Genomic DNA, 27,668 nt, shown 5'->3' on the forward strand with positions numbered 1-27,668 from the left:
GGCTATATTTAAGAGGGAGTTAGATGTGGCCCTTGTGGCTAAAGGGATCAGGGGGTATGGAGAGAAAGCAGGTACAGGATACTGAGTTGGATGACCAGCCATGATCATATTAAATGGCGGTGCAGGCTCGAAGGGCCGAATGGCCTACTCCTGCACCTATTTTCTATGTTTCTATGCTTCAAAAGTTGCTTCTGTGGAAGCATAGGAACTACATTTTAGAATTCAGACACAATGCTCAAAGTCACTTCTTTCTATATTTAATGCAAGTGACTAAATATGAAATGTTCCTGTTCTATACACATCCTCACCGGTTACAAGTGGCTGGCTTACGGACATCCCATACATACAATTGAGCTCTTGGAGAACAACAGGATGGATGGGGATGCAAGTGTTAGCTGCAGTGGGGTTGTGGGCATCTACTTCCAGGAGGGAACGAGAAATTTCCACATGCTTTCTCTCACCGACCGCCACCCCGAGCTGCAATTAATGGCGAGCAGAACTGGAAGCGTTGAGCCAACACACTGGCTCACTCACTGAGTCAGTGAGGTCAGCTAGTGGCCACCTTCCATCAGCTGATTCTGCAATCCTCTCCCACACTTTGTTTTTGTTCACTTCCAACTTACGAACAGATCGGACTGCAAGTATTTCTCAGGAATTGGACGCAGTTGTAACTTGGGGAATGCTTCTACACACTGGTGATGTTAGGCTCTGAAGTGTCCCATTATGGACAATGATGTGCTTTGGTATTGGTCAAGATGGAGGTCAGATTGACCAAGTTAGTTGAGGGCTGTGTGATTGCAATGAGTGAATGTTCTGAGGTGGGCAAGTCACACTCTATTCTTGTTTCATGTTTAGGCAAGAGACAGGGGCTTCAAACAAAATATATCCCACAGGTTTCATAGAAACATAGAAACATAGAAATTAGGTGCAGGAGTAGGCCATTCGGCCCTTCGAGCCTGCACCGCCATTCAATATGATCATGGCTGATCATCCAACTCAGTATCCCGTACCTGCCTTCTCTCCATACCCTCTGATCCCCTTAGCCACAAGGGCCACATCTAACTCCCTCTTAAATATAGTCAATGAACTGGTCTCGACTACCCTCTGTGGCAGAGAGTTCCAGAGATTCACCACTCTCTGTGTGAAAAAAGTTCTTCTCATCTCGGTTTTAAAGGATTTCCCCCTTATCCTTAAGCTGTGACCCCTTGTCCTGGACTTCCCCAACATCGGGAGCAATCTTCCTGCATCTAGCCTGTCCAACCCCTTAAGAATTTTATAAGTTTCCATCCACATCCATCGGAGAAAATCAATCTGCAGAGTCCCTTTGCATCCCACTCGGAGGGATGAATATGTGTGGGGACTTAAGGACGTGCTTTGTCAAACCAGTTAAAATTTGCTGAGGAGAGTCATTGAATACACTATATCAGTTGACGTCCACATTTTAATAGATTTCACTCCTTCAGTTCCAAATATCTCGTGTTTGTATTTGTCCAGTGTGGAAGAGTTAAACCTCGATGGCCCATTGGTTGTCTGATTAAATACTGAAGAAACAAAGAACTGCAGATGCTGATTTATAACAAAGTTAGACGCAAAGTGCCCGAATAACTCATCGGGCGAAGAAGCAGCTCTGTCTGAAGAAGGGTCCCAACCTGAAAAGTCACCCATCCTTTTTCCCCAGTAATGCTGCCTGGCCTGCTGAGTTACTCCAGCACTTTGTGTCTATCTTTGATTAAACATTGAACTTGGTTTGACAAAGCCAAATCCTAATACCTGGACAATATAAAAAGCATATCACATATAAGGAGGCAAATAAAGTGAGGATACCACAGTAGACATTACACTGTAGACATTGCATTACAATAAATGTTTTAGATTGTAGATTCAAAACCCAAAACAGTTTTGAGAGACCACTCAGGCCACTTTTGCTATCCGAGTCTACAAATACAAATCTAGCATCTTACAGCAAGTACGATAAACAAAAAACACTTTGGAAGGTTCTACTCCACCACTGATAAAATAATTGATCATCAGCTAGTCCACCGAAGGAGAAAATTAATTGGTCAATTGATTCCCATTGAAGATAGCTGGGATGCCAGCTTTTGGAAACATGCTTCTCCACAGAGTTTAACACTCAATGTAGGCAGTCAAGATAGGCAATTATGTCACACTCTGGCTAAGTATCCAGAGGTCCAGAGATGTGAGTTTGAATCCCAGTAGGTCAGTTGGGAAATCTAAATCCTAACCAATAAAATATCTTGGGATTAAAGATGTTCTGTCAGTAATGATGCCCATGAAACAAATAGATTGCAATGTGCTTGATTTAAATCCTCCCCTTCAGCCTTCCGTGTCTGGTTGGCCGACATGTCATTTCAGACCACCAATGTGGTTGACTCTAAACTACCTCCTCAGGGGCAATTAGGGATTGACAATAATTGTGAGCATTGCCAGTGATGTCCACAATCTGGATTAATGAATGGTGGATGGACTGACATCTGAGTAGATAGTGCCCCATACAAGATAACCTAAAACCTGCACAGCAGCAAAACAACATACCTTCACTTGGAACAGCAATTTGAGGGAGTGGCCACAGTAAAACAGGCAGCGAGTTAGGGAGCAAAATGTAGAGACTGGGCAGTGGAACAAATGGCAGGTGGCAGGCAATACTGGAAAAAGAGCAATGCAACCATAATTCAATTGGCAAATTGAGCAATTATCAGAGAACAGAGAGTTGTGAATCTGTGGAATTCTCTGCTACAGAAGGCAGTGGAGGCCAATTCACTGGATGTTTTCAAGAGAGAGTTAGATTTAGCTATTAGGGCTAAGGGAATCAAGGGATATGGGGACAAAGCCAGAATGGGGTATTGATTTTGGATGATCAGCCATGATCATATTGATTGGCGGTGCTAGCTCGAAGGGCTGAATGGCGTACTCCTGCACCTATTTTCTATGTTTCTATGTTTCACTGTGTCCTATAACAGATAAATCCCAATGAATGGATAGATATGTAAAATCTCTGTGTTAAATAACTGTTGATGATACATTAAGTTTATTATCTAGTGGTTGGGACTTGTATTTCCTAACCCACTGTGTACTAATTTCCAGTGGAAGCTTCCAAAACCAGAGCATTTATACTGAAGTTATTTGAAGTGCGGTCACTATTGAAATATAACAGACAATTTGTGCACAGCAAGCTCCCATGAGTAGAAATGGGATGATGAGCAATAACGAGCTAATAGTCATGGATAATAAAGTGGCAACAGAGAAGCAGGAACTAAACCAAGCAAGTTAAAATCTTCCAAGTAAAACATACATAGAAACATAGAAAATAGGTGTAGGAGTAGGCCATTCGGCCCTTCGAGCCTGCACCGCCATTCAATATGATCATGGCTGATCATCCAACTCAGTATCCTGTACCTGCCTTCTCTCCATACCCCCTGATCCCTTTAGCCACAAGGGCCACATCTAACTCCCTCTTAAATATAGCTAATGAACTGGCCTCAACTACCTTCTGTGGCAGAGAATTCCAGAGATTCACCACTCTCTGTGTGAAAAATGTTTTTCTCATCTCGGTCCTAAAAGATTTCCCCCTTATCCTTAAACTGTGACCCCTTGTTCTGGACTTCCCCAACATCGGGAACAATCTTCCTGCATCTAGCCTGTCCAACCCCTTAAGAATTTTGTAAGTTTCTATAAGAATTTTGTAAGTTTCTATAAGAGCAAAGGCCAACAAGTCGCCAGGCCTTGAGGACATGTATCCTGAGATTTTAAAGGAAGTGACTGCAGAGGTGATGGATGTGATTTTAATAATTGATTCTGGACAGGTCTCAAGGCATTGGAAGGGGGAGGGGGGGGTGGAACTATAAATGTAACACCACCATTGAAGAAGGAAGGGAGACAGAAGGCAGGAAATTATAAGCAAGTTGATCTATTGTCTTTCAGTGGAAAATCCGTTATTAAGGAGATAATATTAGGAAATCATTGGAGGATCATAGATTCACCATGGATTAATGGAAGAGATCTCAATTATGACAAATTTGAAGGAGTTCTTTGAGATTATAATGGGGTGAATAAAGGGGAACCAATGAATGTAATGCATTAAGACATCCAGTAAACATTCACTAAGGTGCCACATAAAACGTTAATACACCTGACATGAGTAAAAGGGGTTGGGGGTAACATTGAGGGTAATATAATATTTGCACGAGATTGCAGTATGGAGAGGTTGGCTAACTAACAGAAAATAGCGTTGGAATTAATGCATCATTTTCAGATTGATAATCCATAACTAGTTGGGTGCCACTAGGGCCACTTTTGTGGCCTCAGCTATTCATGACTCGGATGAAGGGATGGGGCGTACAGTAGATAAATTTGCTGATGATCAGTGGTTAGCAAGTTGCGAGGAGGTTACAAATAATCTACAAAGTGATATAGGTAGACAAAAATGCTGGAAAAACTCAGCAGGTGAGGCAGCATCTATGGAGAGAAGGAATAGGCGACGTTTCTGGTCGAGACCCTTCTTCAGACTGGTGTCGGAGGGGTCGGGAAAAAGAAAGGAAGAGGCGGAGACAGTGGGCTTGTGGGAGAGCTGGGAAAGAGAGGGGAAGGAGGGAGATGGGAAGGACTATCTGAAATTGGGGAAGTCAATGTTCATACCGTTGGGGTGGAAACTACCCAAGCGAAATATGAGGTGCTGTTCCTCCAATTTGCGCTGGGCCTCACTTTAGCAATGGAGGAGGCCCAGGACAGAAAGGTTGGATTCGGAATGGGAGGGAGAGTTGAAGTGCTGGCCCACTGGGAGATCAGGTTGGTTATTGCGAACTGAGCGGAGGTGTTAGGCGAAGCGATCACCAAGCCTATGCTTGGTCTCGCCGATGTAGAGAAGTTGACACCTGGAACAGCAGATGCAGTAGATGAGGTTGGAGGAGGTGCAAGTGACCCTCTGCCACACCTGGAAAGACTGCTTGGGTCTTTGGATGGAGTCGAGGGGGGAAGCAAAGCGACAAGTGTAGCATTTCCTGCAGTTGCAAGGGAAAGTACCTGGGGAGGGGGTGGTTTGGGTGGGAAGGGACAAATTGTCTCTCCTTCTCTCTCCTTCCCCTCCCCCTTCCCAGTCCTCCCACTAGTCCCACTGTCTCCACCCACTTTCTTTCTTTGTCCTACCCACTACCCTGACATTTGTCGGAAGAAGGGTCTCGACCCGAAACGTCGCCTATTTCTTCTCTCCATAGATGCTGCCTCACCCGCTGAGTTTCTCCAGCATTTTTGTCTACCTTCAATTTTCCAGCATCTGCAGTTGTTTATTTTACAAAGGGATATAAATAGGTTAACTGAGGGGTAGAACATTGCAGATGGAGTGTGATGCTGAGAAATGGGAGGTTGAAATGGAAATGGAAATGAAAGATGGGAGGTAATCTACTTTGGAAAGTAACATGAAGAAGTAAATTATTGTCATTTAAACAGAGCAGGACTCCAAAATGTTGCCGTCAAATGGGATCTAAGGCATCCACTTGCATAATGATGGAAAAGATAGCATGATTACAAGAGGATTCTCTTGAACTTCTACAGGTGTACAGTAGAGAGCATATTGACTAGTTGCATCATTGTCTGGTTTGGCAACTTGAATGTCCGGGAGCGGAGAAGGACTGCAAAAAGTTGTGAACACTGCCCAGTCCATCACCGGCTCTGACCTCCCCACCATCGAAGGGATTTATCGGAGTCGCTGCCTCACAAAGGCAGCCAACATCATCAGAGACCCACAACATCCTGGCCTCACACTCATTTCATCACTGCCATCGGGAAGAACGTACAGGAGCCCGAAAACCGTAACATCCAAGTTCAGGAACAGCTTCTTCCCTGTAGCCATCAGGCTATTAAACATTACAACCTCTTAAGCTCTGAATACAATAAACTATTATTGTTATTGTTGCACTGTTTTGTTTGTTTTTTGAGTATGTGTGTATATATATGCATATATATATATGGGTATGTTGTGAGTATGTGTATATATACACACTGAGCTTTTCCTTTCTCTCTCTCGTTTGTCATATCATACTATGTTTGCATATTCTGTTGTGCTGCAGCAAGCAAGAATGTCATTGTTCTATCTGGGATATATGACAATAAAACATTCTTGACTTGACTCTAATAATTATGAGGCCCGATGGAAGGTTGTCTTTTATTTCAAGGAGCATGGAATTTCCCACTTTTGGCTCCAGCTGCACATTCCCAAAACAATGGCTCTGGCCACATGTATAACCATGTTCCACGCCTTTAGTTCTGGTCACATCTATCCACATTCCAGTCAATGAGTGGGGTATGAGATAAGGGAAAGTTTGATGGGACTTTATAGGGAATGATGTGGCTGTAACTGGAAGGCAGCCTAGTTTATACCAATTCTACATTAATCCCGTTTTATAAGCTCTACATTCACACCAACTCCCCCAGATTGTACCCATCCAGGGACAATTTACAGTGGCCAATTAACCTACAAACCAACACAGCTTTCAATGTGATGGGAATCCAGAACACCCTGAAGAAACCCCACATGATCACAATAAGGAAGTGCAAACTCCACACAGTTAGCGCCCACGGTCAGGACTGAACCCAGGTCTCTGACACTGTGAGGCAGTGGCTTTGCCAGCTGCCCCTCTGTGCTCCAGCATGTGGTTGAGATAAGTTTGAGAACCCTATCCCCAATGACTACTTTACAATTATAGTCCTTCATTTTGAACGTTGTCATTGCAAATGGATTTTCAAGAAAGAAACTCCGTTGATACAAAAACATTATGTAATTAATAGGTGCAAAGCACTGAAAAATGCCATTGCTACGATACGATACAATATGATACGATAGAACATTATTTATCCCAGGAGCGATAGGAGGAAAAGGAGGGATGCTAGTACTATCATCACCTGTTAGCACTTGTAAAAAGCTAACCCGATCATGATAGTTCTGAAATACGGTTAAGTGAATGTCTGCAAATACAGTGTTGGAACATTTCCACCCTGTTTCTCTAATGTCTGAATAACAAGTTTATCTACATTGTTATAATTTGGATTTACAAATTACAAAATTAACAAATGGATTTGATGCATGTTCTGTCACATATTTTAATGGGCCCAATTGTTTGAAATTGTTTGTTTTCCAAAGCATTGTAGATTGTTTCAGAGATAATTGGAGCAATGGACATTGCCAAAACCAAATGATCCCTTAGCAAGATGGTTATGTGGGTCCCTATAGCAGTCTTATCTCTTGCTTTGCCTCTGAAGCCCTGGGGGATTGAAAAGATATGGGGACTGAGTAGAAAAGTGGACTCTATCAAAGCCCAGTCCTCCACAATTGAATGAATAAAATACTGTGGTTTTCTCACATTGACTGACTGAAATACAATAATCTATGATGCATGAACAAGTCTAAATGAAATAATAATATCCTTAGTGGTGAAAAATGGATTGGTAAAACTTTAATTGAGCAGATTTATTGCCATCTCCGTGAGGTAGCCTGCTGAAACAGTGTGCTATTTTATTTAATCTCATATCAGACGAATTATTGGCTGCTAATCTATTGTTAAACATCATTTAGAGTGATGAATGGAAATGTCAGCTTTCTCAACATAATCAATTCATATCTCATTAGCACATATTATTTATGGTTCCTATAATGAGACTTTGCAGGGGTCTCCAGGGGAAGTGGAAACCTCAGCTGCTGTTTGAGATGAGAACTACTGTAGCTTATGAGTTAATAACTGCATATATAATGACACTGTTCCCACCGTATTGCTGGCACTCCTTGTTTTGTAAATCAATTGAGCAGCTCGTTCTGAACCACATCTTGTTGAATTCCGTTGAAATGATCAGCGTACAATGAAAAATGCATGGGGACTTGGAACCCACTGCCAGGCAAATTTTATAAAAAAGCGTTTAAGGTAACAGGAAAGTAATAGCAGCAACAAAATAAAGATTGAGAATGAATTAATAACGGTAGAAATGTGTCTTTAATCCATTACAAGTGGTTACGAACCTGTGGAGGAATTCTGCTTTGCATATATGAAGATGGATTAGTATGTTATTCCAATTGTAAAATGATTTAGATTGCAGGGAATCTTCTGTTGCAGTACAGTACTTCCACTGGATGGGCCAATGATAAATCAGACTTGATTCATAGGCCAAATGCTGCTGAAGGCGTAGCGATAATCATGGTCACAGTGTCAACCACTGCCTCAATTGAAGTGCGCTTGCAAATTATTTGATGCTCCAATTCATAAACATCAATAAAGGAAAATGAGTAATAAATGAGTGTCAGGGTGTACAAAGGACTGGCCCATATTTCAGATGAAAATGAAGACAAAATGTGGCTTTTATTTGGTTGCAAAATTCCCATTAACTGCTGCTGTGACAGGAGGAAGCTGGATCAATAGATGACCACTCACAGAAAACAGCTTCTTGCTGCTCACCAGCAAAGGCATAAAGGCACGTTGTCATATTGTGATCTTTATCATGTAATCTCCATTACACTGGTGTTTTGATCCATAGATATATTGCCTCCTCCACAATTTTGCTGTATAAACTAATACCAAGATATAATGGTTGTAAATGAAAAATGATAAATGATTTTACATTCAATAAATCCTTCGCCAATTCTATCCTTTTATTTGCTTTCCTGTGTCGTGTGTTTCTTGTTAAATCAAACAGGTGCCGATGGGTGATGGTGAAGAAAGAGGATATTATTGATATCTTCATTACTTGTCATTGAAGGACTGATTTTACATAATACTAATCTGCCTTATCCTGAAACACTTTTATTCAGAATCCACTGATACATGACAAATATTAATCTATTGAAATAGTGGAAATTCAACACTTTGAATAGGAGCAATGGCATTTAATCAGAAACATGTATCTGATATTCAACATCTGCCATTCCTTCCTACACATCTGATATCCCATTTGGATTTTTCCTCATGAATGCTGTTTATTGGACATTAGCAATTTTATAGTGCAATATTGCAACACCAAAAATCTCCATGAAACACAGAAGCTGAAGGTTGGGATAGAATGCAATGCTGGCTCGAAGGGCCGAATGGCCTCCTCTTGTGCACCTATTTTCTAAGACACAAAAATTATGAGCAGGACCTTTCTCCAGATTACCGTTCTTTGCTAACGTCTGCACCTTACGTATTGCAAAGCTTCATTTTCCTTTCAACTGGTAAATATTAATTAGTATATAACGTTTAGACAAAATAGCACTGCTTCTTTGGTACCACACAAAGCAAACCACTGACGCTGTAATTAGGGTGTGCATTGAGATATAGCAAGGAGCAGAGAATTGTCAAACCCAGGCACTGTGGATGGACCTGAGGTGTAAATATTTAGGCCTAAGGTGCCACAGCGATGAAGTTAAGCACACAAGTCAAAAACTTTTTAATGGCAAGAAATAAAAGATAAATAAAGACTTTGGCTGGTCACAAGGATGCAAGAAGTAAGATTTGTAGCTGGTCTTTTGGCCCCTTGAGGTATTCAATGAGATTGAGGCTGATCTTGAGATTCCTGATGCACTCATATGGAGTAAGCAAGACAGATCTATTTCCCTGGTCTGAGGGGGTCAAAAACCAAGTGAAGAAGTTTTAATCAGATTAGAGGAGAGATGAAGATAAATTAGTTCACCCACCGGATGCTAGTGTGTAGGTCTCACAATCTGAAATGAGGTGGAAAGAAAAAGCTCATCATCTATGACAAGTCCCTGGATAAGTACTTTTAGAGCTGAAACCATGCCCATTTGCAGACCAAATAATGGAAAATTTTAAAGGAATGAATAGCTCTTTTTTGATGGGCTGAATGGTCTCCTTCTGCACTGTATATTGTCTGCAATTCTGCATTCCTCACCCTCTGTTTCTCTTAGTGGGCAAAAAAGCTAGTGGTGCACCCTTGAATATACTCAGTGGCTTGGTATTGGCACATCTGGGATGGAAAATTCCCTGAGCATAACTAGTAGACAGAGGAAAAAAAATAAAAACTGAAAGGCAAGGTTTTCTGACCTTTAATATTAAATGTTTGTATTTTCACATCTGATGCCTGATCTGTTGAGTGTTTCTCGCATTTTCTATTATTATTGTTTGTTATTATATTAGGAACATCTGGGTCTTCTATTCTAATTGACTACCATCACAAAGCACATCTGTATTTAGTTCATTGTTGCTCGATACAGGAACTGTTTTGGCACCATAACCATGCTCCAAAATTGCTTCCAGAAATTAGCACCATACAGTCATAGAGCTAAACAGCACTGAAACAGGCCCTTCAGCCCAACATGTCCATCCGACCATAGAAACATAGAAACATAGAAAATAGGTCCAGGAGTAGGCCATTCGGCCCTTCGAGCCTGCACCGCCATTCAATATGATCATGGCTGATCATCCAACTCAGTATCCCATCCCTGCCTTCTCTCCATACCCCCTGATCCCTTTAGCCACAAGGGCCACATCTAACTCCCTCTTAAATATAGCCAATGAACTGGCCTCAACTACCTTGTGTCGCAGAGAATTCCATGATATCCATCAAAGCAATACCACATACACGAGTTTGCCCATATCTCTCTCAACCTTTCGTATGAACATATCTGTCCAGATGGGTCTTCGAAATTGCCCAACAATATGTGTGCATGCTGTGCTCTTAAATGAGGTGAATATGATCTTGTTCCCACATTGAAGTAAATGATTGATGATCAGATCTTTATTCTCGGTAATTTTCATTATTAATAGGAAGGATATGATTGTGCTGGAGAGAGTGCACAGGGGATTTACCAGGATGTTGGCTGGTTTGGAAGATTTCATGGTATGGGTAGAGATTGCATTCCCTGGAAAGAAGGAGGCTGAGGGGTGACCTGATAGGTATATAAAATTAGATGAGACGTAGATAGGTTATATCGTCAAAAACGTTATCACATAGTAGAGCTATCAAAAACAAGAGAGTACAGGTTTAACGTGAGAGATAGAAGTTTCAAAGGTGGTTAGAGGAGAATGTCTTTTACATAGTGTGAGTTGATATCTGGAACATGCTGCCAGAGCAGTTAGTGGGATTAGATCCAATTGCGATGTTTAAGAAGACAGCACTAAAATAGGCAAGAATTTGGTCCTGATGAGGGCGAATGGGACTAATGTAGCTGGGTAAAATGTTGGCATTATCATGGTGGGCCAAAGGGCCCATTTCTATGCTGTATGATTCTATAGCTCTATGATCCATAACCCTTGCTCAACCTATGGTTAAAAATCTATCCACCTCTGCACTGAATTTACTTAATGGGAGGGGCGCCGTCCTATGGCTGCCTAGCCTGCAGCTGTCTGTTTTTTTTCGTCTCTTTTTCTTATTTTTAGTTAGTTTAGTGTTTTGGTTTGAGGAGTTCTAGCTTTTTATGTGTGGGGGAGGGGGGAGGGGAGGGGGAAACTAATTTTCAGGGTCCCTACCTGGTCGGAGATGCAGCTTTTCTCCGGGCTGCGCTTCCAGTCCCAGCGGCCTACCAGCGGGCCTGGAGCGGCTTCTCCTGAGGGGACCGCCTGGAGTTTCGGCATCGGCGGCGGCGGCGGCACCGGCTCAGCGGCGGCGGCACCGGCTTAGCACCGGCGACGGCACCGGTTCAGCACCGGCGACGGCACCGGCTCAGCACCGGCGACGGCACCGGCTCAGCACCGGCGACGGCACCGGCTCAGCGGCGGCGGCGGCACCGGCTCAGCACCGGCGACGGCACCGGTTCAGCACCGGCGGCGGCACCGGCTCAGCGGCGGCGGAGGCACCAGCTCAGCAGCGGCGGCAGCGGCGGAGCTGCGGGTCGGAGGACGGCGGTGCAGCGCTGGAGCGCCATTGCGGGGCTGGCGGTGACTTCGCTGAACTGGAGCTGGGTCCGTTGCGGAGCTGCGGGTCTGTGGAGCAGCTGCGGGCGGCGGCGCTGAACTTTCCATTCGGCGCGGCCCTGTCGGCTCCGGAAGCCACGGTCTCGAGTAAGGAGGCCCGACTATGGGTGCACTTGGGGATGGGACTGGACTTTGTGCCTTTCCCCACAATGGGAACCATTGTGGGGGGATGTTTTGATGTTGAAACTATCTTTTATTGTTATGTTGTATTCTTTTTTTATGTGCTGCATGGCAAAAAGAATTTCACTACACCGAAAGGTGTATGTGACCAAAATAAAAATTGAACTTGAACTTGAACTTGAACAATACCTCTTCGAGGGCACAGAAATCCCAAGTTGAACAACTGAGAGAAGAAATTAAATCCTTCCTCGTCTCCGTCATTTGTGGCTGACTCCAGATCCTGGCCACTAAACTCCAATTCTAGACTTCCCCAGAAGGGGAAACGTCCTCTCAACGTTCCCACTATCAAACCCTCAGGGTTTTCTGCAAGGATATTAATGCTTGACACTCCGTCCTCAAGTACATAGATATCTCACAAAAAGAAAATTTGTTTCAGGTGAATTTATTGTACTTTTTCCAGCCTCCCACCCTTCAAGATCACTGTGTCATCGAGTTCTTGGGTATGTTTGACTTCCTTTTTTCTTCCTACTTTAGCAACCATGCCTAGTCCTAAGTACTGAAAATTCCTCCCAATATCCACTCTGTTGCTTGCTCACCTGTAAAATATTTATCTTCAAATTTGTGTGTGGCACAATTACACAGCTGAAAGAGCTGTTGTCTCACAGTGCCAGAGAACCTGGTTCGATCCTCAACTCGGGTGTGGAATTTGCACATTCTCCCTGTGACCATGTCCCCCACATCCCAAAGCCATGCAGGTTTGTAGGTTTATTGGCCTCTGTAAATTGCCCCTAATGTGTAGGTTCAAAAATGGGAAAACGTAGAACTAGTGTGAACAGGTGATTGATGGTCAGCATGGACTTGTTGGGCCCAAGGCCATGATATTTTTCTAAATTAAACCATTATTTTGTTCACTTGTAAATGTGACTCCTGGCCAATGTCTTTGGCTAACACTCCTCAGACTTTCCTTAGGTTACTCTACTGCTACTGGAACTATACAATGTGAATTGCCATTATCTAATTTGGAGGAGTTAAGGATGTAATATATCACAGCTAAAGCTTGCTTGCCATCTTTCCTCCCTGAAGATTGTGAGTTAAAATCCTAATGATTCTTAGCCAGTTATTCTTGGCCTAACTCTGAACTGCTGAAGGTATTGTCTTTTGGATAATGCTTTAAGTGGTGCTTAACGCTGTTCTCTTATTCTCACAGCATAATGCAGTGAGGATCGGGAAAGATCCTGGAAAATATTGTTCACTCAATGAAATTGTAAACAAGATTACCTCGTCACCATTACTGTTGCAAGGTAGTCTTGCTGTGTGCAACTTGTTCACCACATTGCCTATAACACAATGCTATTCACACATTATCGGCAGCAGAGCCGTTAGAATATCACGCAGTCGTGAAAATGACTTCATAAGGTGCTTGTTCATATTTGTCCATTTGTGATCCAATATCTACAGTTGATAATTTTGAAATAAACGTTTTGTATATTGGAGGGGAGTGTCCAATTTCTGGATGTGCATCTATTTATGACTCCACTCTAAGCTGATAATCCTTTTGCTTCATGCTGGTATTTACAATTCAAACTTTGCATTTGGAGTTTGGAAATCTTCCAACAATTACATGGTACCATTAACAATACTGTGATCAATACTTGACTCTTGGTCACAATTTAGAAAAGAAACGGAGCTCAAAAAATGATAAAGTAATTGCATTTTCTAATGGAAATACAGGACATGCCTCTTAATGAGAATATTCAGTCAAAGGGAATATATTTGCTCAGATATCAGCATTGCCACCAACTCCCTCACCATGTGTAGTGCAAGAACAACTGGATTAAGGGGACCTTTCACTCACCTAAGGGCCATTGCTATTAACAGGCTCCTATGGAGCGATATTGATTTATTAGTTCTTTCAATCCCCTTGTGAAGTAGCCTCTCGCTCCACCATTTCTTAAGCACTGACCTTTGATTTGTTTTCCATTCGTAAAAAAAAAATTTTAGCAAGACAAATTTAATGGGTATTTCACATACATTTATTTATTAGTAAGGGCGAAGCTTATCATTGGAATGTATTATTTCATTTGCAATATTTATTAAAGGCGGTTCATTTTTTAATTGTATGCTTTTAAACAGCGTATAATTGCATCTGTCTTTAGGTTTGGAGGTGACGGTCCAGGCTTTGCGGTTGTAATTCTGGTGAAACGGACTGTGTTCAATGTCGTCACTTCAGGAAGCTGACCGCAACTTCAGGATTTTCACACGTACGCCGTTTGACGAAGAAATCTCAAAGTTGCTCTCTGTACTTCAGCACTCCCCACCTGCACAGGATTGCGAGCGGCCTTCTTCATAATCAATGGAAGTCTTTGGAATTAATGTGTAATTCTAAACTGCATAACACCCTAAAAATCTTACACCTTGCGTAATGAGGTCTAACTGTAGTTTTATTGTTGTCCTGGGCAGTTTAGGGAACTGTCTGAGTCTTAGAAAGTAATCCCCTCCAAAAATAATTCAAATTGCAATGAATGCTAAAATTTAAAATAATTTATTTATGATATTTCAGCTTCTTCTTCAATCAGGCGCAAATTCCAATTTGTATTTAGTTTCCACAAAATGTTTAAAGTTCTCAATTCAATGGCCCCTTCCCCTTCCTGCTTTGGAGTCTGTGGTTTGATGTGATGGCGCCAGGGATTCTCTTGATCTGACATCTGCTGGCAAACTGAACCAGAGAAGAGCACAGAGGTTTCCATATTATTGTGGGCAATGCCCTCTGAGGTCAATGATGAACCATGTGTCCAAGGGTGCTGAACGAATATTAGCAACAAAGGGCAACCTGACCTTGCGATGGCTCAACACTTCAACTCCCCCTCCCATTCCATATCTGACCTCTCTGTCCTGGGTCTCCTCCATGGCCAGAGTGAGCAACACCGGAAATTGGAGGAACAGCACCTCATATTCCGCTTGGGGAGTCTGCATCCTGGTGGCATGAACATTGATTTCTCACAATTCTGTTAGCCCTTGCTGTCTCCCCCCCTTTCTACCTGTGCCCTCGGGCTCCTCCTCCTCCTTTTTCCTTTCTTCTCCCCGCCTCCCCCCACCCCCTATCAGTCTGAAGAAGGGTTTCGGCCCGAAACGTTGCCTATCTCCTTCGCTCCATAGATGCTGCTGCACCCGCTGAGTTTCTCCAGCATTTTTGTGTACCTTCGATTTCCAGCATTTGCAGTTCCTTCTTAAACACGAATAACTAAATAGTTCCTTTAAGGTTGTGAAATGTGCCGAGGTGCTTGATAGAACATAAAATATCAAAAAGTACAATACAGGAATAGACCCTTTGGCCCACAATGTCTGTGTTGAAGTTGATGCCAAGGTAAACTATTCTCATAAGCCTGCACACGATCCATATCCTTCCATTTCCTGCAAATTCACGTGCCTATCTAAAAGCTTCTTAAATGCCACTGTCATAGCTGCCCCCACCACCACCCCTGTGATCCCCTTATAGTCATCTACAACACTCTATAGAATCAAATGTGCCCTGCATCTCATTAAACTTTGCCCCTTTTAGCGTTCATCTTTTGCCCACCAGTCTTTGAAACTTCTAACCTGGGAGAAAGGTTCTGACTGTCCACGCTCTCATAATTTTATATCCTTCTATATGGAGTATAGCATCGACGAGTTAGACTAAAAGTGCCTGGTATCATGCTCTATGACTCTGACTCTATGTCATCAAACTGAAGAGATATTCGAAATAAAATAAAACCACCGATACTGGAAATCCAAAATAAAACAGAAAACTATCAAAAATCTCAGCAGATCAGGCAGTGTCTGTGGAGCATGTAGCCAAGTTAACGTTTCAGATCTAGATCCCTTCCATTGAAGAGATATTGACTCAGATGATGAAAAGATCAGTGAAGGATGAAGGGGCTGTCCCACTTGGGCGACCTAATTGGCGAGTTTAGGAGAGATTGAAAAAATGGCATGTTGAAGACCTCCTTCGACTATGTAGAAGACCTCCTTCGGCCATGTTGAAGATTAGCTTCGACAAGCTACGACTAGCTACGACTAACTTCAGGAAAATTGGACACCTAATAGTGGAGAGCGAAGGCGACCTCCTTCGATCTCCTTCGACCTGCCTTCGACTATGATGAAGACTATCTACGACTACCTTCGACTACCCTCGATTACCTACGAGTAACATGCCAACCTACTACGACCTACTACGACTAAACCTACAAGTAAAAAAAGTATCGATTTTTTTCCATGGCGACCTTTTTTTACTCGCGGGCATTTTTCAACATGTTGCAAAATACGCCGCGACTTAGCTGAGGCCTCGAGTACACGGAGACCACTCTCGAGCATGAAGGAGAGTTACGAAGACCTCCTACGACCTCGTGTCGACCATGCTGCGAGTATGAGTCGAGGGAAAACTCGCCAGAACTCACGGATTAGGTCGCCCAAGTGGGACAGCCCCTTGAAGGTTTTAAGGGTAGAAAGATGGAAAGGCAGAGGAGGAGGGGAGGGAAAAGGGTAGGAAGGGAATTCCAGAACTTACTACCCAAGCAGCTGAAGCCACACTGTCAGTGATGATTTACAGAATGGTTTCCACATAGTCGATTTGACCCAAACAGTCCATCTGGCTCTATGAAGGAGCAATCCAGCTAGTCTCACTCTCCCATCCTTTCCCCATAGACCTGAAAACTATTTTCTTTTCAAATACTTATCTACCTCGTGAGTCCTACAATTCAATCTGCTTCCACTACTACCCTAGTGGTATATTCCAGAAGTCAACCTCTCCATGTGTAAATAAATCTTATCCTCATGTCACTTTCCGTTGTTTTGCCAATCACTTTCATTTAATACACCTTGCACTTGGACGTTTAGTTATCTGTACTTCCTCCGTAGCTCTGCACCATGTTTCGTAATCTGTATCATTTCTCTTTTGCGCTACATGATGTTGTCATGTATGACATTATTTGCCTGGATAGCAAACAAAACAACGTTTTTCCACTGTATCTCGGATGTGTGATTATCCAAAACTGAAACCAATACCAAAAACAATCATTCATGCTACTGAAAGAAAAATATAACATTCTGGACACATTCAGAAGACCTGTGGAAGGGTCTTGTGTGTGAAGTGTCAACTCTGTTTCTCACTCCACGGATGCTGCCTGACTTGTTGTGTGTTTCTGGCATTTTCTGTTTTTATTGCGGATTTCAGGCATCTGCAGTTCTTCTTGGTTTTCTTTCACTGCCTCTCTTTGCTTTTAGATGCCCAGACAAAACGGGATGATTAAATGTAGGATTGGTGAGGGCAGAATTAGGGGAGGTCTGGGCACCATGTTGAAGGAAAGATATTGTCAAGCTTGAAAGAGTTCAGAAAAGATTTACGAGTATGTTGCCAGGACTAGAGGGTGTGAGCTACAGGGAGAGGTTGAGAGGCTGGGTCTCTATTCCATGGAGCGCAGGAGAATGAGGTAAGATCTTATAGAGGTGTACAAAATCATGAGAGGAATGAATCGAGTAGATGTCCAGAGTCTTTTGACCAGAGTAGGAGAATCAAGGACCAGAAGACATAGGTTCAAGGTAAAGGGGAAAATATTTAATAGGGATCTGATGGATAACTTTTTCACACAAAGGGTGGTGAGTGAATGGTACAAGCTGCCAGAGGAGATAGTTGAGGCTGGGACTATCCCATCATTTAAGAAACAGTTAGACAGGTACATGGATAGGACAGGTTTGGAGGGATATGGACCAAGAGCAGGCATGTGGGACTAGTGTAGCTGGGACATTGATGGCCTGTGTGAGCGAGTTGGGCCGAAAGGCCTGTTTCCATACTGTTTCACTCTATGACTCTAAGCTGGAGGCCGAGGTTAAGGAGATGAAAAGATGCAAAGTTATGGAAGGATTGAAAAAAAAAAGGTTTGAATCAAATGGGCTCAGTGCACACCAGTTCTTATCATTGGGAAGGGTGCTTGTGTGATAAAAAACAACTTAATACGAGGAACTGTTCATACAATATCCTGACAGGTTGTTACTAATTCCTGAGTGTTCCCCTTACGCACTCTGTAATGGCATAATCAGTCCTGCAATCTGATCTGATATATTCCCTGGCTTGTTTTGACCCACTGTGAATAAAAGGGCTTCACTTGCAATAAGAATAGTTATAAAGAGGCTATTATAAGATGGTGAATGAATGGAAACGAGAGGAAACGGATTTAAAATGATTATGGGGAAAATAAGGTAGACACAAAATGCTGGAGTAACTCAGCGGGACAGGCAGCATCTCCGGAGAGAAGGAATGGGTGGCGTTTCGGGTCGAGGCCCTTCTTCAGACTGATGTCAGAGGAGTGGGCGGGACAAACATAGGATGTAATCGGAGACAGTTAGACTAGTGGGAGAACTGGGAAGGGGGAGGGGATAGAGAGGGAATGCAAGGTCTATTTGAAGTTAGAGAAGTCGATGTTCATGCTGCTGGGGTGTAGGCTATCCAAGCGAAATATGAGGTGCTGTACCTCAAATTTGTGCTGGGCCTCACTCTGACAATGGAGGAGGCCCAGGACAGAAAGGTCAGATTGGGAATGGGAGGGTAAGTTGAAGTGCAGAGCAACCGGAAGATCAGGTTGGTTAAGACGGACTGAGCGGAGATGTAGGTCGGCGATCATTTCACTGAACACCTCCACTCAGTTCTGTGACTTGCCTTGAACTGGAAATTGGCTATTAAACCTATGTTTAAATTTCATGTTTATTTTTTAAATGTATCCATCCATCCATCCATCATATCAGGAGTAATGTCTCCTACTAATCTAATAATACTCAAAGCACACTTTACCCTAAAACATTGGTCAATGAAGTTGGATAACAGTCATAGAGTCATAGGGAGATCCAGCACGGAAACAGGCCCTTCAGTTTGCCGTGGCAATGCTGACTGTCAATTCTATCCCATATGAATTCATTGTTTTATCCCACATTCCCATCAACTTCCACCAAGATTCTACCGCTCATTTGCACACTGGGAGCAATTTACAGCAGCCAATTAATTTTCTAACTGGCACGTCTTTGGAATAGGAGAGAAAACCGGAGTACTCAGAGGAAACCCCATGCAGTCTCAGGTAGAACGTGCAAACTCCATGTAGACAGCATCAAAGATTAGGATTGTATACAGATCTCTGGCATTGCAAGGTAGTGTTTTCACTGGCTGTGCCACAGTGCTGTGTTATGGTGTGTGGAAGTTGCATGCCCATCTGTGGTGCAGGTGTCTGGCTGAGAAATGCAGCATCTCTCTGCAACTTGTATTAGCTTGCATTCCCAGTACCTGACGGAGGGTTATTAAGACAGTTTCCTCCCTCAACCCAATAATGTGCTGGTTGTTTGGTTAATTGGCACTATTAATTACCCCAAGTTTGCAAGTGAGTTATAGAAACTTGGGTGGGGGTGCAGGAGGTGGGGGGGGGATGATGATAATGATGATAATATGGGAAGAATGGGCTACAGCGACAATTAGTAGGGGAATGAAATTAGCCCCTGAGACACCATAGACTTAATGAGGCAAATAGTCTCCCGCACTGTGAAGAAATTTAGAAATTCCTTTGGTCACAAAACCTGTCCAATTCAAATTGAATGTTAACATTCACCCAGCATCGATTAATATTTCCGGGGAAGTGTCTGGGTCAATTTTCAACACTCATTGTATATGCAGAAACCATAGCCTCATTTTTATACCCTGCCGATCTGCCTCTCCCCTCAGTACCAGACTTTCCATCCCTCACCCAACCCGAACAGTTCCCCTTAAGGGCCTGTCCCAATTTGTGAGTTTAGAAGAGTTTGTGCTCGCCACAAACTCGCAGCATGGTCGACACGTGGTCCTAGGAGATCACTCTAACTCTCCTTCATGCTCGAGAGAAGTTCCCACATACTTGCGGCCTCAGTTTGGTCGAGTAAAATATTTCAATATGTTGAAAAGTTTTCCGCGAGTAAAAATTGGTCGGCATGGTTCTTTTGAACTCGTAGTGCAGTGGTAGTAGTGTTGCCACGTAGTTATGGGTAGTCGAGGTAGCCATAGGCAATCTGCTTTGCTGACCGGGCATTTTAATTGGCTCATTGGGGAAAAAAACATAAGGACGTGTTTTCAGAACCAAGGAAAACCGACCGGTAATGTTAAATACCCGCTAAACTTTATTAAAAGTTGTCTGGCTTCTTAAAAGTGTCTCTACTCCTTCTCCTCCCCTCTCTTCGCTTCTCCCCCTTCTCTCCCCCCCTTCTCTCCCCCCCTTCTCTCCCCCCCCTTCTCTCCCCCCCCTTCTCTCCCCCCCTTCTCTCCCCCCCCCCCTTCTCCCCCCCCCTTCTCCCCCCCCCCTTCTCTCCCCCCCCTTCTCCCCCCCCTTCTCCCCCCCCTTCTCCCCCGCCTTCTCCCCCGCCTTCTCCCACCTTCTCCCTTCCTCGCCCCGCTCTTTTAAAGGACTTACCGTACACTGTGCCAGCCATCTCTTACCTTCCTGTTCATCGTGGGTATCAACTTGGCTTTGCACTGTGTGAATTTCAGACAGCACTCCCCCGCTTTCCCTGGCCCCCGCCTTTGCGATGTGTTTGTGTGTGTGCGCGTGTGTGTGCGCGTGTGCGCGTGTGCGTGTGCGTGTGCGTGTGCGTGTGCGTGTGCGTGTGCGTGTGTGTGTGCGTGTGCGTGTGCGTGTGTGGGTGCATGTGCGTGTGCGTGTGCGTGTGTGTGTGTGTGTGTGTGTTTGCTTGCTGACGGTCAATCCAGCTCACGGTTTCATTGCTGACGGTCGATCCAGCTCGCGGTTTTTCAGGCGAGTGCCTCCAAGCTTGAAGGTCGAAGACAGTCCCTGAAAAGCCATGTCAGTGGGACAACTTGAAAATATTATCCAAAGCAGTCCCTAAACCTTCTAAACTTCAGTGGGCATAATCACATCTCCTGCAAGGCCAGTTTATCCATCCACAACACAGACCCACTCTTCCTGCTTTAGGTGTGGTCTGTAACATTGGAGCATAGCCTTAACCTTGCACTCTAGCTCTCCAGATATAAAGAGACTGATCTCTGTCTACCACCTGTCAATGTTAAATAAATGCCTTTTAAACCGATCGTACATTACAAAACTTTGAAAGAGCGATCCAATAAAAAATACCCCAAATTCTTGAAACTAATATTTCAACATTGTTTTCTTTAGACTTAGTTTATAGTTTAGAGATACAGCGTGGAAACAGGCCCTTCAGCCCACTGAGTCCATGCCGACCTGCAATCTCCCCGTACACTAGCACTGCACGACACACTAGGAACAATTTACAATTTACAGAAACCAATTATACTATACTTTACTTTACTTTATTAATTTATTGAACATGTTAAAAAATACAAACACAAATAAACTTGTAAGCAATAAAAAAAGAAAATAAAACACAAAGGAAAACAAACAAATAAGTAACTCAAATAATACAAATAATATCGTTCATGTTCAAAAGGGGTAATAAGAAGTTCGAAAACTTTTCTGGTCCTAAACCTGTACGTCTTAGGAGTGTGGGAGGAAACCAGAGCACCCGGAGAAAACCCACACAGTCACGGGGAGAGCAGACTAACTCCATACAGACAGCACCCTTAGTCAGGATCGTACCCAGGGTCTCTGCTAATGTGCCACTGTGCCGCCCTTTTCAGTTAATTACAATCCTAAATTTCTCCAGAATCACTTTCAAAAAATATTTTTGGGTTTGAGTATTCTTCCAGTTCTGTGACCACACTTACTTGTCTGGCCATTTTCTGTTCACGGCTGGGATGGTGGGGTGAAGGAAGGGGCTGCTCAAGGATTGGTACAATGCTGCCATCCTGTGGTCAAACAAGGAGGGAATGAAAGCCAGGAAAGGAAAGCCTTGCATTTCTGTATAATCCCACACAGAACATTATAATGGAGTACTTTTTGAACCTATTCTTGCAGCAGCCAATTTGCACACAGCAAGATCCCACACATAACAACATGACAATGACCAGTACAGTTCTGGCCACCACACCATAGAAAGGATGTGATTGCACCGGGGATGGAGCAGAGAATATTCACAGGAATGTGGCCTGAAATGGAACGTTTCTGTGAGGAGGAAATATAAGCTCCTCATAATAGTCCAACTTTGCTTTATTAAGTGGAGGATGCTGGAGGGCGGGGGTAGGTGGGCTGGGGTTGGCCAATGTAGGAAGGCCTGAAAGAGGTAGATAAAAAACATTGAGCAAATAGATAGGACAGATAGAAGGAAAATGTTCATTGCGGCAGAGTTGTCTAAAACTAGAGAGCTTAATTTGTGAGTAAGAGATTTGGAGGGTATCTAGGAAAGAAATTTGACCCCAGAGGATTCTTGGTATCTGGAATACACTGCCTGAGGATGGTGGAAGCAGACTCTCGCAATGATTCAGAAATATCAAGATGTCCTCTTGAATCACCTAGCCATAGAAGGCCACAGACCAAGTGCCAGTAAATTGAATTAGTACTTGATGGTCACATGAACATGGAGGACTGAAGGGCCTGTTTCTGGATGACTTGGTGACTTTACCATTTATTTGAATTATATGAATTGAAGAATAAACGTTTGGTGGGGCACAACTGGTATCTTCTCCATCCACTGGAAGAACAGGCAGGATCTTTGTTTATTTCCATTCCAATCTCCAACCTGAGAAGATACCAGGTGAAGGGGTCACCTATCAAAGATGGAGATACAGCAAAGCCCTATCAAAGTTATAACAGCATAGAACATGGAAACAGGCCTTTTGGCCCAACTTGTCCATACCAGACACGATGCCTATCTAAGTGTGATGTTTGGTGGACTGTGTGGGGTGGGAGGACCCCTTGCTCCTCCCGTGCAGCAGGTGGTGCTGCACATAACAAAGGGAGATGTTTTGTATATAGTTTATTCCTGTCTGTGTTGTGTGTTTGTGCAGCCATTTTTGAGTTGACTTGCTGCCATCATTGGGGAAGGCATTTGTTGTAAATTGAAGACTCTCATGTTTTGTGCAGACCTAGAAAAAGAACACGAAAGTGGTGTCAGGAGTGGGATACTTTGGATTGCGTCCAAAGATCCAGATAAGAGCCTATTTTTCGATTTAAAAATAAAAAAATCTTTTTGAGTTCTGTAATGTACTTAAACTAACATGTCTCGGCAATTCGATCGTTTCGATCCCGAGCGAGAAAGGTGGTCGTCGTATTTAATGCAAGCTGAGTTTTATTTTGAATGTATGGCAATTACTGCTGAACTGATGAAGAAGGCTCTCTTGTGTTCATCAATGTTTCCAGAAACTTTTGCACTGCTTCAAAATTTACTTACAGAAGAAGTAACTGAAGTTTCATATGCTGAAATCACGACAGCTTTTAGGCTGTGGGCTGAGGAGATTTTCGTTCAGGTTCGTGACCCAACTCATGGAACTACCTGAATTTTTAACATATTGTGTAAAAACATTATATAAATCATACCTGAAACTCGTCAAGAACAAAACCTGCACATTTTGTTTAAATATGACAAAAACCTCAAATTTTCCGACTAGTAATTACCCAATCAATGCACGTTTGACATTGAGGTTGGCCGCAAATTGACCAATCCCGCGCTTTGTTTTAGGTCGCTCGGCAGCAAGGTCTCTGGGTTCATTGCTGCTTCCTCATTACATCAATTGCAATAGCAAGGTTTCCAAGGATAAAGGTAATGCTAACCTTGTTGATCATTTTGTTATTCAATTGATTTATGATGTGAACTGTTAAATAAAAATGATGAATAACAAATGTACAGCTAGGGTTAGGATTATGATTAGGGTAAGGGTCAGGGTCAGGGTTAGGGTTAGGGTTGGGGTCAGGGTCAGGGTTAGGGTTAGGGTCAGGTTCAGGGTCAGTCGGTTGTGCTTGTCAGTAGGCCGATGGATACTCTAGAGGATCGGTCGGGCTGTCGGTCCGCCAGTGGATAGTTAGAGTTGTCGGACAGCCGGTGAGTACTGCAACGGGTTGGCCGGGCAGTTGGTAGGCCAGTGAGTGCTTTGAGGGGTCGATCGGGCTGTCGGCCGGCCGGTGTTGCAGGCGGACAAACGGAGCCGGCGCTATGGGGGTGCTGAAGGCAGCCCGGGCGGCGTGCAAGGCAATGCTGCTCCCCACCATCATCACCACGATGATTCAGAAGAGCATGCTGGCCGAGGTGGACTCGCTGAGTGGCCACAGGTACGGAGCCTGCAGCCGGTCCCAAAGTGGCTCCTGCTCCAGCAGTGGGCAGCTCTGGAAGGGGGGCGAGTTAGGGTTAGTATAAGGTTAGGCATTTTCCTCTCAGTGGAAGATGGGGTTCAGTAAATGGGGGAACCCAGAAGAACTGCCCTCACCCATTAATTAGGCTGGTTCATAGATTGGGACATATCACTCCAAAAATCACTCCCTATATCACTATGGGGAGATATCACTCGCTATAGGGTGGTGAATCTGTAGAATTCTTTGCCACAGAAGGCTGCAAAAGCCGTCAGTGGATATTTTTAAGGCAGAGAGAAATAGATTCTTGATTAGTACAGGTGTCAGATGTTATGAGGAGAAGGCAGGAGAATGGGGTTAGGAGGGAGGGATAGATCAGACATGATTGAATGGTAGAGTAGACTTGATTGCCTGAATGACCTAATTCTACATTTCAGGAATTATACCTTTCCTAAAAGGAACGTTTCTTCAACCTGCATCCAGGTCAATCTCATTTCTGGATACGGAAAAGTATTGGGAAATAGAGAGACATAAAAACAAAGCTGAGTTGATCTTCTTTTTTACTCATTCAGCCCACTGTGAAATTCCTTTTGGGCTGTCTTGAGTCTCCCAGAAAACCAGTCTACACTTTGTTTCTCTCTAGAATGGGCAATTGAATTCCCGGCCATTAGACAAGAGTTGAGAATGCTTCCCATGGGACACCAGGCAGCTATTAAAGCAAATTGCAATCAGCAAGACGCTGTTGGGAACAATGGGAGGTTTAATTTCACAGTGCATTTCAGAGTGATAGACGTCTGATGAGCCGCCCCATTTTGTACAATTATGAAGTATCTAACACTGAGGTAAGGACATTGTGATCCCCACACAATTTTCCATTCAGGGGCACTACAAGAATGGAGCGTTGAATTCGTATTGGTATTGGTTTTGGTTTATTATTGTCAGGTGTACTGAGATATAATGAAAAACTTTGTTTGCATAATCTGCAGTAAAGTAAGTAAGTAAGTTTATTGGCCAAGTATTCACATACAAGGAATTTGCCTTGGTGCTCCACCCACAAGTAACAACATGACATACAGTGACAGTTACGAATGACTCAGAAAACATTAATAATAATAATAAGACATTAATGATAAAACACCATTGATCAAGCATGTGAACCAACAAAATACCAGATCAAAGGGAGGCTACAGATTTTTGGCTGTTGTATAGAGCAACTACTCGTGGATAAAAACTGTTTTTATGTCTGGCTGTGGCAGCTTTGACAATCCGGAGTCGCCTTCCCGAGGGAAGTGATTCAAAGAGTTTGTGGCCAGGGTGAGAGGGGTCAGAGATGATCTTGCCCGCTTGCTTCCTGTCCCTTGCAGTGTACAGTTCATCAATGGAGGGAAGGTTGCAGCCAATAATCTTCTCAGCTGATCGGACAATTCGCTGCAGCCTCCAGGTGTTGTGCTTGGTGGCTGAGCCAAACCAGACCTTGATGGAGAAGGTGAGAACAGACTCTACGATAGCCGTGTAGAATTGGACCATCATTGCCTGATTGTGCTTCCTCAGCTGCTGCAGAAAATGAAACTATACCTGAGTATGATCAAGATGTAGATAAGTACTACAAGTAGTGCAGTGGGAAAATCACCAGTGTAGAATGTACTGTTACAGAGTGAAAGAATTACGGTTGCAGAGATGGTGCAGATTAACAAAAGTGCAAGGTATGTTGGGAGATAGAATTACACCCTTAGTTTATGAGAGAACTGTTCTGTAATCTGATAATAATGAAGAAGAAACTGTTCCTGAATCTGGTAATACATGTTTGGGGAGAAGGGGAGCATCAAGCCATTCTCAGCAGATGATGAATGGTGTAAACCAAGAGAGTTGCCATTAATTGTCTGAAGAAGGGTCTCCACCTGAAACTTCACCCATTCCTTCTCTCCAGAGATGCTGCCTGTCCGCTGAGTTATGCCAGCATTTTGTGTCTAATCGATTGTTTCACCAGGTTGTAAAGTTTCACTGTCAGCAGAGTTACTGCATGGGTCAGAATTGGGGGGGGGGATGTTGTGCTGGGACATGAACAGTGCATTCCAATCACCTTCACAGCAAGAGGTAGTTGAGGCCGGTACAATGACAACAATTAATAGACATTTGGACAGGAAAATCAATAGGAAAAATTTAGAGGGATATGGGCAAAACATGGGAAATGGTACAAGCTTATATTGGGCATATTAGTTGCCATTGCCAAGTTAAGCCATAGACCATGTTTCCATGCTATATGACTGTGTCTCTATGGCTGTACCTACAATATTCCTCTCTACTCCCCTGCCATCTCCCTTGGATCTCCTTTAAATTTTCCCCCTCACCTTAAACCTACCATCTCTAGTTTCAGGAGGGGCTACGCTGAGAGATTGGTTACATTGGATATGTTTTCCTTGGAGTGTAAGAGAGTGAGTGGGGACCTAACTAATGTATTTGAAATGACAAGAGGCGCAGATGCATTTGATAGTGACAAACATTTCAATTATCATCATTTTCTATAATCAGATTATTTAATTTTAAGGTAAGGGAAGGATATTTAAGGGGGGGGCGATTACAGGAAAAGGTTATTTTTCCCAGAGGGTGGTTGGAATCTGAAGCACATTGCTGAAGTGGATTGTGTGATCAGGTACTCTCACAGCATTTAAGAAGTATTTGGATGAGCCACAGGAATACCAAGGCATTGAAAGCTATGTGCCAAGTGCTGGAAAACGGGATTAGTATAGAAAAGCATTTGGCGACAGCATGAGGATGGTGAGCCAAATGGCCTGATTTTCTGGTGTGTGACATGATCACACCCCAGCCAACAAAGGAATTTTGGCTGCACTTTCTCTGTAGCTTTAACACCAGATTCAACGCTGTTTCCTTTCTCTTTTTGCATGTTTTACTCAGGTACAATGTGATTTTCCATGATAGCATGCAAAATGATGTTTTCATTGTATCTTGGTAGACGAGACAATATTAAACCAACTCCGATAACCAATTACCCCTCGAATGTAGTTGGATTGGGGAATCCAGGGGCAGTTGATGGGGTTTGAGAGAAAAAAGTGGGATTAGCTCTTCGGGAGAGTTGCTGAATGGACAGCCTGAAGTTGGTTGACTGAAGAGACTGTTTCCATGCTATATGACTCTATGATTCTGTGAGTATTCCACAACAAGAACCAGTTAGATTTTGGACAGCCTGTCAAAGGAGGAATTTCTTTAGTCAGAGGGTGGTGAACATGTGGAATTCATTTCCACAGAAGACTGTGGAGGCCAAATCAATGGGTATTTTTAACGCAGAGATAGATAGATTCTTGATTAGTACAGGTGTCAGAGATAATGGGGAGAAGGCAGGAGAATGGGGTTAGGAGGGAGAGATAGATCAGCCATGATTAAATAATAATAATGTTTTGTTTATAGGGACAGTGCATATTAATGAACA

The sequence above is a fragment of the Amblyraja radiata genome, chromosome 4 (assembly GCF_010909765.2).
Source record: "Amblyraja radiata isolate CabotCenter1 chromosome 4, sAmbRad1.1.pri, whole genome shotgun sequence".
Taxonomy (NCBI): domain Eukaryota; kingdom Metazoa; phylum Chordata; class Chondrichthyes; order Rajiformes; family Rajidae; genus Amblyraja; species Amblyraja radiata.